Here is an 18351-nt window from a genome sequence, read left to right on the forward strand (position 1 = left end):
TTGTTCGACATTCGCTGGAAACCTAATGTAACCATCAAATTATGAATAGTGTTAATATATGGCTAGAGTAATGGTACAATGACATTGAATTGTTAATAAATAAATATATTGTTACCTGTGCACAGAAACTCCATCGACACCATCGACGTTTCCACAGATCACACATAATTTGACCATGGTGATGTGCCTAAAAATTGACAATTTAAAGATATATAATAGCATCATATCGAAAACGTAATACATGTATTTATTAATAATTATAATTAACATCTTTAGTATATTATATATTATTAAATTAATAATAAGTAAAATAAATAGTCTAGTATATACGTATAAACACTCGTCATCATGATAATATCGTTACCAATGTCGTTATCAGTATGTTATCAGTGATGATAATGCAGCAACACGGGAATTCCAAGAGTTTTGTGTTATTTTTAGAAAAACTGTGTATATTAATAATGTGACGAATATACCTATACGCGGGATAGACGCTTTTAAATAATAAAAAAATGTACTCACCGGTGTATAAAACGTCCAACGAAGTAAAAAAAAAAAAGTTGAGAAAAAAGTGTGCAAATTTAAGTGTACGTAAATGTGTACGTAATGACAAACGCTGGTCGTAGAAAAGTCAAAAGCTGACTGAAGTAGGAAAACCGGTACCGGACCCAGGTCCGCGACGCTTTTCGCTCTCCACTCCGCCGCCCCATGGCACCAGTATAACCGCACATATAATTTAATAATATTAATTATTATTAAAGCTATTTGTCAATAATCGCCGATGGATAGAACGATGGACAGACCTGCGTTATTCGTACCAATCATAATTACGTAATATTCAATCCGTGGGCTAGAACAAAATTGTCGTTTGGACTCCATTTATTTTACATCAGTCCACTGAAGTGAGTACACGTTCTTTTACAGTATTTTTATGTGTTTTGTTTTAATCGTCGCCGCCTGTTGCCTGGAGCGGTGCCGTCTTTGGTAAGTGTATCATAATTTTTTTTTTTTTGTGATAATATATAATATAATATATATATATAATAATAATATTTATACACGTTACACGTTACGGTCTACCGGAGAGGTATACTTGCGCAGGCATGCCTGTGCAGGTATACCGGACGTCGGTCGTGTCTCCGGTGTACCGGAGAGGTCTTCAGTTTTTTCAACGATGACGCACTAGCTTTGTTAGCCCTCGCATTAATTATGAAAAAAGAAGAAACAAAACCAGTGAAAAGGAAAGGAAGAAAGTGGTGTAAGGATTGGTTATTGAAAAGAGCAACTTATAGTCATGTAAACTTATTAAACGAATTAAAATTTGAACATGAAGATTTTAAAAATTATCTCAGAATGGACGAGAAAACATACCTTGAATTACTTAAAATGGTTTCTCCCATAATAAAAAAAGAAGATACTGTTATGAGAAAAAGTATTTCTGCGCATGAAAGATTATCGGTTACTTTGAGGTTTCTCGCTACCGGCAGAAGTTATGAGGACCTTAAATTTTCATCAGATATTTCACCTCAAGCGCTTGGGAAAATTATTCCGGAAACATGTCAGGCCTTGTATCAAGTTCTTAGAAGAGATTATCTGAAGGTGAGTAATTAACACAATATTATTGATGTATTCATTATTTTTAAAATTTATTATTTATTTATAATAAATTTATGTTAAGAGAATTAACAAAAAAAAAAATTAAAATAAGAACAACAACTTTACTGTACAAATTATACCATATCAGGGCTGAAATTATTGATAAATGTCGCTGTAGAACCTGGAATCGATGGAACTGTTTCATCTTGATAGACTTGAATGTTTAATGGTGTTTGTATTGCTTTAGAGTAGGTATCGTCTTGGTGACTGTTGTTTAGACGGCTACGTGGTAATAATTGAGATGTATGCTGTGAATGCTGACCAGACTGAAAAGGGAAACAAGGTGGGCTAGGACTTCCTGAAGAAACAAAACTTACAGGAGATGATTGATAATGAACCTGTTGTTGATATTGGTGAGCCTCGTTGATGTTGCCTCAAAATATCTCTCATATTAATATAGGCGTGATCGGGTGTGAGGTGTCCTATTTCTGCTTCAAACAGTAAATCATTCATAAGCTTTTCTACGACACATAGGTTAGTTGCATCTAAAGCCCAAAAAAAAATTGTTTTAAAATTTTTCATGAAACGTAAAAACTATTTCTTTTTATTAATAATTATTATAAAGTAATATAATTTAGTAATGATTTATTTTTAAGAATAGGTAAGTGTTTTTATTTTTTATTTTTTTAGATTGTTTTACTTTACAAGTGTAGGTCAAGTACAAATGTATACATTGTAATTATTTTATAATTTTAAATTTAAACAATTTTTCTTAAAATAAATGGTTAAAAATACAAAATATGTGTATTATACGTGTTATGAATATTTTAAACCTATTTAACTGAATATAAATCTAATATTTTTTTTAACAATTGTTTTAAGCTCTTTATAACTAATATAATGTATATACAAAATATCATGAAGTTTGAAACACTTTAAATATCTCAGGTCTTTAGGGCTATATTGAATAACTAACACATATGTGATGGTTAGTCTTTAAATAGTTAAAAAAATATATATTTATCAGGCCATTAGTTAATAGTTATTTACCGACACAAATATGAGGGTTAGAGCTGAAAGGGATATGATATTTTTAAGCATAAGTACACCATTCGTGCAAATTCATCATTGCACTTGTACTGTGTAAGTAAAATGCATATGTTACCTACTGTGTCTATCAAATGTATGTAATGCATTAAAATTGCTTAAATTTAATTAGATTGTGATACTACTGCTGAAGTATATGGTTTTAAGTACATTTGTGCCATCGAACATTTAATAAGGTCAATGTCTAGCTACCAACAACAAAACATTATACATGTACATTAATATAATAATACTATATATATTAATATTAAAACAAAATGATTTCTAATTATTCTCATGTTTGTGCATTGCAATGTACTCGTATGTCTGTCTATGTAATAGTAACTTACATTGAACAGTAAGTAAAATGCATAAGTTTCTGTGTCTATATATATAATTTAAAATTTAAAATGTTATGCAAGGATCTCCTTTGCTTATTGACAATGATGTAGTGCATCTTATATAAAAAATACCTGAATTGTATATTATTTAATATGTTTGTCTGCAATCTGAAATAATAATTATATATATTGAAATATATTATGTGTGAAACATACCATACTTGAATTTATCTCCTGAAATGCGTAATACAAAAAAATTAAAGTAACATACTTATATTATGAAAAAATAATAATATTGTTAAACATCATAATATTTCAAATCAAATCATCGTGGCAAATAGTTTTCAGTATATTTAAATTTAATCATAATATTATGTGTTAAGCGCCGTCGGAAATACCGCTGGAGCGGGATTCGTTCTCGTTACACCTGCCTAATCCTATAACCTATCCTAACGCCTAAACCTATCGACTACAGTTCGAGTTGAAGACCGACGTCGAATCTCGAGCACTTGAGCCGTTTCCGAGCCGCGACGAATCGGGCGTCTAGCACCGTTTTACACACGAAATCCGTACGATTCGACTCTAAACGCGTTTTTTTATTTGTTCGCCCACGACGTCCGTCGAGACATCGTAATGTTTTCAATCACATTAGCATATAATATATATATTTTATATCCAAAGAATTAATTCCCACGTCATAAAAAAAAAAAAATTATATAAATCATACCACGTATTACAATACGTTATATGCGTATTAGCACGCAAAAATCGTAATCGAGAGATCGGTCAACGCGATCGCGACCCCGAGAAAACGAACGCGTAAAAAGAGAGCGCGTCGTACAAAAACGACGCGGTAAAAACATCGCGGGACGGCGGTGTGATAAAAGGGTGCTTCAAGAGTCGCACGGCCGTCGGCACGAGCGACGGCGGCGACGGGTGAAGCCGTCGTCGACGACGGCGAAAAGGCGATGAGGTCGGAATTTTGTGATTGGCTCTCCGCTAAAGTACCGGCAGCGCTCAAGAGGACAAAAGAAGAACCGCTTCACGTTTTATTATATTAGGTAATGCATATTATATTTACGCGCGGATTTCAAACGAACCAATGAGAATGGGTTATTCATATATGGCGCTGTGGCAGTATGGGGTTTGGGAATACGCTGCCCGACGCCGTCTGTACTGTTCTAGCAGTGCTGTCCATAGTGAGTTTATTATTGAATATAATTTTAGTTTTAATTGTACTGTACATCCCCATTCCCCACACACCACCAATGACAAATTGGCACTGATAAATATGGACTACTTTTGTACTCACTGTGTTCATAATTTATTATTTTTTATTATTATATACATATTATAATATTAACAACACTCATAGTTATTACTCGGTTAAATCAATTCCCCGTACACAAAGCATAATAGGCTGTAATATAATTTTTAAACAATGTTCACTACACCAAACATAAATATTTTCACTCGCATGTTCACTATACCAAACATAATTATGTTCACTTGCATATCATTAATATATTTGAATAACAGTTGGTTTTCTTTTTTCGGTTCACTTAAACCTATAACTGAATGAATTTTTTTAAATTCAATTTGTGCACATCGGGATATTCTAAACAATAATCAATGCACTATTATTTATTTATGGGAATATATTAAGAAATTAAAATACACTTAACAAAGTTATCTTATTGTCGATTTGAAGTCCCATCGAGATTATAAGTAAAAACAAATTATATAACCATTTGAACATAGTAATTATATATTATTTTTTTATTTTTGTTACATCTTCTTATTAATTTTTATTCACTGTTATAATACATTCATAGAAGTGCTTAATAATTTATACACACGACATTCATTTTTATCACGGTGGAATGTTCAAATATATATTTTAACGAAACCACCACTTTTCAAAAATTCTTTGGATAATATGTGGCATCTCTGGTCAGTTTGTTAAATTGAATCTTTAGCTTAGAGCATTGTTATATGATGATATAGTCATCACAACAGTTAAGTTCTTAATTCACATTGTTAATAATATATAATTTGTATATACTACACAAGTGGATGCAAATATATATTACTTTTAAATATTATATTAACACTACACTTATAGATTGCAATATAAATTATATATTATTATAATATATAAAATAAAAAATTCTACTACTCTAAACATAAAAATTTTCACTTGCAAACAATTCTTTTTTAGCCTATTAATCATTCTTTACTTTTACCGGTTCACACTTATACCTATAGATTAATTCATTAATTTAATTTAAACATTATATAATGAATAATATGTTTAGCTAATGGTGCTCATTATGTTGTACTATTATTTATGGGCAAATTAAAAGTATAATACCATTTCAATAGCTAACTTATCTTATTGTCAATTTCAGTTAAAGTAAAAACAAATGATGTAAACATTTAACACAATAACCACATGAACAATGTATTTGTTTGTATATATATATTTTTATATCTATTTATTATTATTATTAGTTTTTATTTACTACAAAATAACTTAATAAATTCTTATTTGTATAACCCCATATCACTGCTATGCAATAGAAATGTGTTGAAATAGATATTTTAACAAAATCACCACTCATAAAAAATCCTCTGGCTAACCGTTTGTTTGTTAAATACTATTTTTTGTAATAATTGTGATGTTTTAGTTTTAACTGATAGTATATCATTATTAATTTACACTGATCATATATTATCTTATAGGTAGTCCAACAACACGTGGTACCCGACCATGAACCAGCAGTCCACGAAGAAATTGACAACGCCGATGAACAAGGCGTCGCAGAATTCATTGAAGTCCAAATGGATGTCAATGAAATGGAAGTCGTCGAGGTCCAGGTGGAAGATGACAATGTGGAAGTTGTCGAAGTCCAGATGGAAGATGACAATGTGGAAGTTGTCGAGGTCCAAATGGATGACGTCCTGATGGACGTGGAAGTCGTTGATGTTCTACCGGCCAACTCACGGGCAGAACTTGAATTTGCAGACATCTTCGACTATTTACCTCCAGACGTCGACGAAGAGGTCAGTGAATAAATATTTCATATTGTTGTATTGATAAAATACAAAAACATAAAAGAAACATTACAATTTTATTATTTACACATTGCAGTTCGAACCAATTCCACTGGGTGTTCCTGTGGCACAACGTTTGCCAATGAGAGACCATCCGGCAGGTCTTCAACACCCACTCCCGGACCAACACAACATAGGTGCTTTGGACGTGGTTTACAGAGAATGCAACGCCCGTCACTTCCACTGCGAGCGCGCATCTAGAGGTCACTTCTCCACGTGCTGTAACAATGGTCAAGTAACCGCCACAGGACAGCGCGCACTGCTGCCAGCACCTATGCGTTTAACTAATTTGTTGATTGATGATTCACAGGAAGGTACCAACTGTCGAAGGGAGACTCGCCGGTACAACAACTCACTGGCGTTCGCAGCGTTTTCCAGCGACCTCAACCCCAGACGGTTGCCGGGTCGGGGACCAACCGTGTACACTGTCCACGAACAAGTGTACCGCAGGGTCAACAATGACGTCGTCGGCAACAAACACAGGCCACCGAGGTACTGTGAGTTGTACTTTGTCAACTCTGCAGAGGCCAACGAGGCCCGAATGCGACAACAGGATGTCTCAGACCGTCTATTAGCAAGTTTGCTTGCAGACCTGGACCAAATGCTTCGGGAGATTAACCCGTACAATCAGGCTTTTAGGTGAGATAACCACTAAACTCATACACATACACTTTTGTAGTTATTAAACGCTGTGCTTAAACTTAAATTTTATGATTCCACACATTGCTTTTTTTTATCTATCCACTCGGTATTTTTTATTAAACCAATTTTGTTTTATTAAGGTGTAAAGAGTGTATTAATTGTTTGTTTGTTTAACTTCGTATAATTATACTTATACTAGTTACTTAAAGTACTTATAACTAAAGTTTACTTCAATGAAATACTTACTATATTAAAATGCTGTATAAGGTTTTAATTTATAAACACTATTGTCTACAATTTTTTTTGGTTTTTTTTTTTAAAAACCGTAATATTTTCGTTATTATTATAATTTTTTTTTTATAATTGTATAATTAACTTTTTTTTAAAAATAATAACTTGCCTAGTATTAGGTTTGATTAAGGTATATTATTTTCCCCTGTGTTTGATACTTCTGTTTCATAAAAAGGTTTTATTCTTTGCACATGTATGATATCTATGGTTTTTTCCCTTTTAAATTAAATCTACTTTGTAATTTACGTCAGATATTTTTTCAATAATTGTAAAAGGGCCTCTATATTTATTTGCTAATTTCTTTGATTTATCTTTTTCCTTGAAATCGAATTTTATTAATACTTTTTGTCCCGGTTTGAAATTAATATTTTTGTGACTTATGTCATATTATTTTTTCTGAACAGCTTGTTCTTTTTCGACAATTTTGGGAATAGTGTCTCTAATTGTTTGAAGTTGCTTTAGTGCTTTAGTAAAGTCAAACAACTCGTCTTCTGTAGTTAATTTATTATCTATAGGTTGACTTGCTTCTATACCGTGGAGTAAGTAAAATGGACTTACTTTTAATCTCGAACTTGGGCTAGTATTATAAGCAAAAATGATCATTTTATAATACAATGACCAGTCTTTTTCATTTTCGTTTACATAATGTGATAGACTATTACAGAGATTTTGTTCATAAGTTCGGTCATACCTTGTGTCTGTGGATGGTACGCACTAGAGACAAATTTCGTTATACCTAATTTTTTACAGGCATAGTCTAACTCTTTATTTTTGAAATGGGTTCCCCAATCGCTGCAAAAATATTTCGGTACTCCGAAAGATGTTATTAAGTCCATTAGAAAACTTATTGTTGCTGCTCCGTTTGCATTTGTAACTGCCGTTTTAACTGTTTGCGAATGCCATTATTGTGGCATTACAGGTAGCAACAATGAGGTATTTTTTTCCCCTAGAAGTGGGTAACGGTCCTAAATAGTCGAATGTTAGTCTTTGGCTTCCCTAAAAGTAAGGGTATTGGTTGTAGTAAACCGTGGGCTTTTCCTATTGGATTTTTAATCATTTGACAAGAAATGCATGTTTTTATAAAATTTGTGGTGTCTTTTATCATTGTGGGCCAATAATATTATTGTTTTAATTTAGCTAAGGTTTTTGTAATTCCAAAGTGTCCGCTAAAAACTGATTTATGGTAAGTTTTTATAATGGTGTTGGTCAAGTTTTTTGGTATTACTAACAGGTTATTTAATCCGTGAGGTGACCAATTTTTAAAATACAGTAGTTCCTGTTTTATTAAATATTTTTTAGATTTTTTAAAATATTTATTTTGTTTATCTCCCAGTAATGATAAAATTAAACCGTTTCAAAATTCGTCTTCTGACTGTTGTGTTTTTAATGTCTCAGGTTTTATATTGTCGGAATTAATTTCGAAATTTGTAGAATTAGCATTAATTTCATCTTTATCGTTTTCATATAATATATTTGTTATTTTTGTTTTATAAACGGGGTAACGATAGAGACTATCTGCCGCCGTGTTCCATGAGCTAGGGCGATGTATTATTTCTAGGTCAAATTCTAATAATTTAAAAATAAATTTAGTTATCCTGGAAGATGGATTCTTCATAGTTTTATAGAATTGTAGACTTAAGTGGTTACTAAAGACTGTTATTTTCCTTCCTATAAGGTATCCTCTAAAGTAATAAGATGCAAATACTACAGCCGACATTTCTAATTCCGTATTGGTGAAATTTCTTTCACCCCCTTTCAATTTCCTAGACGCGTAACTTCTGGGGTGTCTTTACCGTTTTCATCTTCCTGCTCGAGTATTCCAGATAGTCCCTCTAATTAGGCGTCTGTGGTAACAAAAACAGGATAACCGTCTTTAAAATGTACCATAACCGGTGCGGTTGTAATTGCCTTTTTTAAAGTTTCAAAAGATATTTCTTGTTCGTTTCCCCAAATAAATTTATTTTCTTTTTTTGTCAAATTCACATTGCATGTTGACGCGACGGGTACAGTCATAAGACCTACTACGTTAAAAAAAAAACAAGAAAAACGTTTGTTGTACTATGCAGCAGTAATAAAAGCAAATGATCACATGATGCCAGTTGTGGAATTCATAAGTACCAATCAATCAACAACAGCTATTTTCAGTTGGTTATATGCATTTAAACAGTTTGCAATAGAACACGGCTTTGACGTATCAGATTTAATTGCGAATGTGGCGAGTGATTTCTCTACGGCAATAATCAAATCGCTGGCACAGGCTTTTAACGGGTGCAAGGATGTCATTGACTACCTAGATCAATGTTATGATTACTTGTACAATCACAAACAAATGAAATCAAAAATCATACTCAATTTGTGTTGCTGTCACCTGGTAAAAAATATTTCAGACGACGTGTTCAAGTACTATGGTGCAGCTGGCAAAACTAATAAAAACAAAGATCTTGCACGTATCGTTGTTGGTTTTGTAACACCAGCATTTGATCTGAAAATGGTTAATGATTTAGATAAATAGTTTAAAGAACTTTGCACTGTTATACTTTTATTATACCAAAATGGCGATGTTCAGAAATCCATCGACTACCTGATTGATAAACAACAGCGATAGGACAGTGTTGAATTCAAAAGAGTACAAAGATTTTGAAAACATTTTGTTCTTAAATTCTGATGGAACGCAGGTAGATGATCTGAAAATAAACCCATTATCAAAAGGAAATTATAAAGCTTCAAAGTTTTATAGTCATTTTGCAAAAATGTCTTGAGACATAAGAGCATAATTTACATTAGATAATGAAGGCATTCTAAACGAATTTCACAACGAAGAATACTTCAGTGACTCGCTGGGATCTGTTGTACCCGTCATACCAATGTGGACTTGTCTTATGTTACGTATGCCATAGACCAAATAATTATGGTTTCATTATCTTAAGGGGAACAGCCTACAAGCAAAAAGTATGAAATGTAGTCGCTTCATAAGGCTTACTAGAAACAGGATAGAAAGTGTTGCCAAGGAAGTCCTGTGTGACATACCGAACAAGCGATGTGCTATTCCCAAAAAACGAAATTTCGATGGCGATATTCTTTGGAAAAACAAAAGCGTCTTATCAGTCAATACAGCAACAGATCTGAGTGACGGCGAAGACGCTGAACAGTGGCGAGCTAGAAAAAATAAGAAAATAGGTTATTTTAAGCAAGGCGGCTTAATAGCAAATATGAAAAAATTTAAACCTATTTAAGCTATACACAAGAAAACTGAGATAGCAGTTGATTCAACTACGATTAGTGATGAAGATAATCAAATGACAGAAAATAATATGGTCACCCCAAACGCAGTAAAAGCTGTAAAAACATTTTTAACCCCTGGTAGTTACTGTTCGCCTATTGATAAGACACCATTAAAATATGATACTTACCAAACAGACTAAAAAAAGATTTTTAGTAGAAAAATTATAAAATTTCTATAATATTTTATTATAGAATTTTTATAGACAAATGATCAGAAACAACGACAACAAAGATAAAATCGAGTATACTGTAGGCATATATAAACACGTAGAGAACATTATAGGTTGCTCGGAAATATTGTTTTCAGATTTTGACACATTATCCGATTATCGGTTGGAGAGTCCTTATGACTGCACAAAAATGTGGCTTTCTAATTTTGTGATATCTATAATATTGGCTAGTTATTCTGTGAAATATAGCAAAAAGTCAAACACCCAAATATTCAGTTCGGATTTGGTTTCTGCTATTGTTGAAAAACACAAATATTATAAAGAGAAGGTGTCCATTAGAGAAAATAGTTTTCTCGTTATTCCTTGGAATGTAGGAGGTTCACATTGGATAATTTCGTTTGTAGATTTTTGTACAAAAGAATGTTTCATAATGGATCCTATGGGACATAAGATCAATGAACAAGTGCGTTTCAATAAATTGGTTAAGGGACTTAAACTGTACTGTTCAGAGCATATTTTAAGTAATTTTCACTGGGTGGCACTTCAATAAAATTTTCTACGAGAGGAACATAGGTGGAAATCAACTTTTCTATCTCAAACATTTTAATACTTATAGGCTTATTAACTGAACTCTACTGAGAAATATATCAAGTATCAACATAACTGATTTTTCAATTATAAAACCTTGATAAGATAAGTAAAACAGAGTATATATATAGTTATCAGTATCTGTATTTAAAAAAAATATATATTAAAATTTAAAATTACAAGTTTGAATCAATTGAAAAAAAATTTTGTATAAATTCTTGATTCTTGTATATATCTGGGTCTGGTAGTTTCCTTCTTCTCTCCTTAGACTCCAGAAACTTAGCAACTGTTGGCTCTCGGTAAATAACTGGGTTTCTATATTGTAATAATGCAGCCGTAGGACTAAATTGAACAAATTGTGATGTCAGTCCTTCTTCTTTATAAGATGCTATTTGCGAGTCTGCATGCATTTTAGACAACGATCTAGATGGCCAAGAATGTGCAGAAAGTGTTAATTGGCGACTGTCGTTGTAGACATCAATTGCAAGTTCAATTAATAATTTTACTTTCTCAGCTTCATGCGATTTCAGAGTTTTTATCCATGGGTGTTCATCAGATTGTTCCATCCATTTCATCTGCATTTGGTCAAGATTTGTAGCTGCATTATGAGCTTCCGTTGTCAAATGATCAATGATTCTCTCTAATTTATTTTGGCTATCGCATCGCACTCCATCAGCTATAGGTATTGTGCCATTTTTGGAGAATTTTTTTGCTTCGTGAATATGTGTAAAACAAGTCTTGCATTTTTCCCCCAGGGGAGCACTATCTAGTGCGACGGGTTTTGCGAACCCGGGGCCCCGAGCTCTGAACTGTACTGACTTTAATTAGTTGGTACTGTTCTCCCTACTCTAACCTTAATTGGTTGGAGTAGTCTGGTCCTCCAGTTTGGGGGTTTAGCGCAGAGCTAACAACCCTGCCTTAGAAAACAATATTGTTCAGGATCTATCAATAAACTTGCCTCGGAACCGTGGAGCTTTGGAAAACAAGACAGGAAAATGGAAAAATGGCTTATCTTTTGGAACATGGAACATTCGCACACTTTTTAAACTCCTTCACATTTGCATAATTATTGTTTTTGTTTAAGACGGTGATGAGCAATGGAAAGTCAACGAATACATGACCAGCATTCCATAACTCATTCATAGCAAGTATATATTTAACTCACACAATTAAGTATATACAGACTCACACGGTTAAGTATATATAGACTCACACGGTTAAATATATTGAGACTCACACAATTAAGTATATACAGACTCACACGGTTAAGTATATATAGACTCACACGGTTAACTATATACAGACTCACCCGGTTAAGTATATATAAAGGTGCTCGCCGACAATATGCGGAAGAGGCCTAGTGAATTGCCTGGAGATTATTCCGAACCCTATTGAATATCTTCGGCGAGCACCTATGATTTCCTTTTCGAAAATTGGCACTTTAAGACCATAAACAAAGGTGCCTTACAAAGGATTAAAGTTAAATTATTATTATATAAAAAAAAATTAAATATATTTGTTAAATATATTAAATATAATTGTTAATAATGTAAATAATGTCCAAACCTAAACTGCAAATACGATCTACCTGTGAATATAGCATTTCGACAAGGATGACTCAACGGACTTCGCCTCAGAGGTCAGAGGAACATTCTAAACGTAGGCCCGAAATCGAGAGTAATGAATCTCAGCCGTCAAAATATTATGCATATCAGCCTTTTTGTTCACCATGTCGTGGGCTATCAATAGAGTTTGTAAGTTTGAACAATTATTATTTTTTGCATCTTACAAGTACCCTCAACCGGCAAGTGACTGGACAAAATACTACCCACGAATAATAAATATATAAACACATAGGCGACGGAAGATGACATCCCAACTGTAAATGAGCCAGATTTAGAGCCATCTTGTTCGATCAACTGTCAACCTATGCGAGAAACGGGAAAGACAGAAGTAACCGATCAGGGAACAACTCATCAAGACTGCGCATCATGTAGGCCATCCCCAGATCACCTGACACAGGAACACATAGATCCACAGCCATCTTGTTCAACTACTCAAGAAGATAATGAAAATTGGGTTTGTTAAGCGACATTTAACATTGTTTATGTCAACTTATAATAATACTTTGCAGCCAAAAGTTGGAGTTAAGGTACTAGTAAGGTCGAAGGGTGAACCCTACCTTGCTGGTATAGTACATAGTTTCATACAAAATGACGTATGGGTTGAATTTCCAAAACTAGGAAAGCACTACAAGTATGATAAAACCCAAGTGTTACCGTTCAGGTCACAGTTTGAAAACGGAATATTCGTTCCTTTAATATATGCACCAAAAACAAAAAGACAATACATACGGTCATAAATTCAGGAATATGAAAACGCTGTAAATAACTATATACACCAATAAATTTAATTTTAATAAAATCCTAAGTGTTATATAATCTTAGTCTAATATAATGTACACATCATCCTGCACCCTGATGCACCGCTTCAGCCGCCCACGCACACCCCTTTCACATGGACACCCGGAAAACACACATATACTTAACCAGGTGAGTCTCAATATATTTAACCGTGTGAGTCTCTATATATTGAACCGGGTGAGTCTATATACTTAGCCGGGTGAGTCTATATATTTAACTCACACGGTTAAATATATTGAGACTCACCTGGTTAAGTATATGTGTGTTTTCCGGGTGAGTCCATGTGAAAGGGGTGTGCGTGGGCGGCTGAAGCGGTGCATCAGGGTGCAGGATGATGTGTACATTATATTAAACTAAGATTATATAACTCGTGTTCCCAGCTATCATCAGCAACGCGTCATCCGCATAGCCGATAGATAGTTCCTCTTCCGACTCATCAAGACTCAGTAAAGAGTCCATCAGAATGTTCCAGAGTTCTGGTCCGAACTGAGATCCTTGAGGACAATCCTTAGACAGCCTAACCTGACTTCTCCCCGTCGGCACAGTGATACTGGCGTATCTTCTCCCTAGGTAATCCCGTGTTATTTCGCACAACCTCTCCGTGGCTCCTAACCTTTTCAGATGATGCAATATTGCCGGCCACCAGGCATTGTCGAACGCTCCCGAAATGTCCAAGAACACTCCAAGAACGTACTTCTCTGCCCGGCTTTCGGTCCATTCCCTCATTCTTAATATTGCATCGGTTGTAGATCTGTACGCTCTAAAACCATATTGATTGTCGCTCATACTCGGACCAATCTTTTCCCTCAGTCTCACGCATATCAGGTACTCCAATGCCTTTGACAGCACCGGAAGTAGACTGATCGGGCGATATGACTTTGGGTCAGATTTATCCTTGTCACGATTTTTCAATAGGGGTACCACCACTGCATGCTTCCACCCTTTCGGAAAACGGGCTCTTCTCCAACACTCGTTGAAAAGGGTGGTCACTATTTCCGCCATCACTGGGAACGCCACTCTGAGAATTCTGGCCGTTAGACCATCCTCCCCGGGAGCTTTGTCCCGTCCCATGCGCCAAATCGCCCTTTTCACATCCTCCTGAGAAAATTCCTCACAGTGATTGCTCTCACTTTCTCCACTCCAGGTCGTTTCCCCGGTTTCACCTAGTTGCACTCCCGTCTCCCCGCGGAGTTGTTCGTGCTCTTCGGTTTCGCCGTTGATCGTATCTGGAGGAATCAGGGTGTTGAGCAGTAATTCCAGAGTTTCAACCAGGCCCATTGTGCTCCCGCCATCCTCCTTTCGGAGGGTTGCAAGCACACCACGTGAATCGGTATTGGCTTCTTCCTTACACCACCGGTAGGTGGACCCCCATGGTTTCTCATTACCCTCTTCCGTGGTAAATTTTCTCCAGGTTCTCGTCTGCTCTTTTCTCCTTCCTGCTGTGTACTTATTCCTCTCTCTCCTGTAGATTTCCTCCAATGCGGCTGTCCTTTCATCGCTTCCTCTAGCTCTTGACTTACACAGTTTCCGCCTTATCCTTTTGTTACAGCGTCTCTGGGTTTCAAGTTCATCCGTGAACCATGTATGTCCCCCCCAAGCCAGCATGATTGACCGTCAAACAGTCTCTCAGCTAGACTTTGGCGAAAGACATTCCAGTCGGCTTTCCGGACATTGAACCTTTTTCTTTCCCATTCAACTCTTTTGTCCTCCTCTTTTACATCGTTGCTGAATACAATTAGTCGGTGATCACTAGTAACCGCGTTCAACGCCACTTTCCAATCATGGATGTTCACGGCGGCTGTTACTGACGCAAGCGTTAGATCAAGTATCGCCGATCCCATCCCAGACTGAAACGTAGGCGTCTTACCCGCGTTACAGCAGATCATGTTACCCGACATAATCATATCCTCTACCTTCTCCCCTTTCGCGTCTGTATGTGTATCGCCCCATAACGTAGACCTAGCGTTGACATCACCTCCAATGAACCAGTCCGCCATTCACGTGGATTTCTTTCGGCTCCGAGAACTGGAAATACACACTGCCCACAAAGAAGCTTTGGTCCCCGCTACGTATCTCCACTATAACCAGGTGAGTCCCGCTAAACTGCGTCAATAGTGTCGCCCCCAATTTGGGGTCCACAACCAATACGGCAACCGCTGGTTTTTCACCTGGTAAGGAGCCGGTTATTAACCGAAGCGGTCATTTACCAAGATTGGCAAACGTCCCAGCTCCGGTCATATACGGCTCCTGGATTAACACTACATCCAGACCTCTCCTCCCTACCTCGGACGACAGCAGGTCGTCTGTTGCCAGTTTCCCCCGTCCCAGGGTTACCTGCCCTATTCTTACACTGCCCATCTGAATTTCCGGGCTTCTCGCCGGAAATCACCTCCCACGTATGACACTTCGAGGTGTCACCCGAGACATGCACAGTCTCCCATCCACTAGCGGCGCAACAAGCACACCTTATCGCGGCTGGTCGAGCAGTGCAGCGCGCAGCGTGATGTGAGCCCGCGCATCGCCCGCAGACCACCACCGGTGCCCTGCAAGGCACACCAATGTGTCCGTATCGCTGGCACTTGTGGCACCGCAACACCTTCACACTGGGGCCCCCACGACAACGAGACAGCTTAACAGACAACACCAGACCCAAAATCCCGCCAGCAACCTCAGGCGTGACCTAAAACTCAACATCTCTCCCTCTACTCGTAACCCGGTTACTCCTTGGGATGAGTTCAAGATTTTTACTCCAGCCATCACCTAGTTTCACAGAACCTACGTTCTGCTTCTCTAACTGATTGGCTATTTCATTGTCTTTTACCTCGATCCCAACCCCGAATATTTTTATTCGAGGATTTCTCTCGCCCACTCGACGCAAATCGAGCGAGGCGTTTCGGAGTAGTTTCCGACTCTCCTCATTCTCCGGCTCTACGAATAACTTGTCTCTACTCACTTTTCTTATCTTCCGGATCTTCGGATTGCACATCCCCGTCCTTATCGCCTCCCAGAGAACCTTCACCAGTTCGGCCTCGATTGCCTCGTGGGCAACTTTTGGCTTCTCTAGATCCGAATCCGCCTTCGGCGCCAAGTTGACGATGTACGCCCCCCAAGTCTTCTCCTTGACTTTCTGAGTTTCCTCCAGAAGTATTCTAACTTCCTTAGGAACAGCCCTTTTCCATTTTTTCGGTTGTTTCCTCTTCACTGTCGTCCATCCCTCTGCCTTTGGCTTTTCAAGACGGGGTCCTACCGTGTTTTCCTCCCGTTTTCGCCCTTCTGCCACCAACACCGACCACACGAGGTTCTTGTTCTGAGGCCGTTTTTCAACAACCTTTTGAACCTTCATCTCCCCGGCCGGTATCGAAACAGCAACCTCTTTCGAGGTTGACGCCTTAGGATCCAAATCCGCATCGGTCTTTGTATCTTATCTTCTTTCTCTTTCTTTGTCTTCTTCGAAATCTTCTTTTCACGGTTCTTCTTTCTCTTCAGCGCTCCTCTCTTTTCCTCTCTCTCCTTCAATATCTCGGCATGGATGTCGGAAACCACTTTTTTAAAATCCTCGCCGATCAAAGTGTCCCCCGGTGATGCTGACATCCCCGTTGGTCCACCTTTCACGTCGCCGATTTCTACTATAGCTGCTTCCTTCACCAACTCTGTCGGCCTTTGGTGTCGAGCTTCTATGAGCCTACCCTGCAACATCATTTGCGCGTAGACAAGTTCGTCCACGACACTCATGATCCTTGCCCGAGCTCTCAAAAAGGTCTCCTCCCTGGCCTTCGTCATAGTTGACTTCTCCAGTCTCATCGCCACCACAAGACGGAGAAGCTCATCAGAGTACTCCCTCCCACGACGTCCCAAGTTGCAGGTATAATCCCACAACTCGGCTGTGTCCACGATGGACCCAGCGCCGTAGGTGAAGCGCCCAACGCCCTCACCCTCGTCATCCTTCAATCTCTTATTGCAACTAGTCGGAGTTTCCTCCTCGTTAGTCCCAACAAAGATGAAAGGTGACCCTTCTTTCCTTTCTACCAACTGTCTGTTATTATCCAAATCCATTTCCTTATTCTCATTTTCTTTTTTATTTATTTTTAAAATATAATATATAATATATATTGTTTTAATTAAGGAGATAACAAAAAGAAGACTCATGTGGGGAGGTCATGCCTGGCGTAAGCAAGGATCTCTTGTTAGGCTGGTAATAGAGGAAGAGCCTATAGGGAAAAGACCTTTAGGAAGACCCAGGTTGAGGTGGGAAGACTGTGTAAAGAAGGACATAAAATCGATAGGACCAGGAATCAGATGGAGAGAAGTTGCAGAGGACAGGGACAGATGGCAAGATTTGTTTATAGCGGCATGGTCTTAAAGGCCGAAGCCAATAGAGAAAAGAAAGTCTTGCATTTTATTCCATATCTTTTCCCCAATTTTATTTTTTGAAAAAAGGAATAAGTCTGAAGAATCCAAGAAATATCTAACTTTGATCCTTTATACCATTCTGATTTTTTTGTTTCAGTAGGTTCTGCAATCGTATTCATTATTTTGCAATTACTTTCAGTTTGATCACTGGTAGATTCTAATGTTTTAGGATCACGACCATTTCTACTGTCTTCAGAATTGTTGGAAGATAAATCAGAAAAAATATTTGAAACTTTTGGTAACTCTTCTTGATTTAGCTGTTCGTCAATTTTTCTACTTTTAATGGGAACTGAACTAAAGAACTGTTATTCTTCTAGCCATAATGATCAATTTTTTAATAAGCGCCTACAATCCTATATCATACCAAACAAATACATCAAATATTGATAAATAGTTCACTTATTA

The sequence above is a fragment of the Rhopalosiphum padi genome, chromosome 3 (assembly GCF_020882245.1).
Source record: "Rhopalosiphum padi isolate XX-2018 chromosome 3, ASM2088224v1, whole genome shotgun sequence".
Lineage (NCBI taxonomy): Eukaryota > Metazoa > Arthropoda > Insecta > Hemiptera > Aphididae > Rhopalosiphum > Rhopalosiphum padi.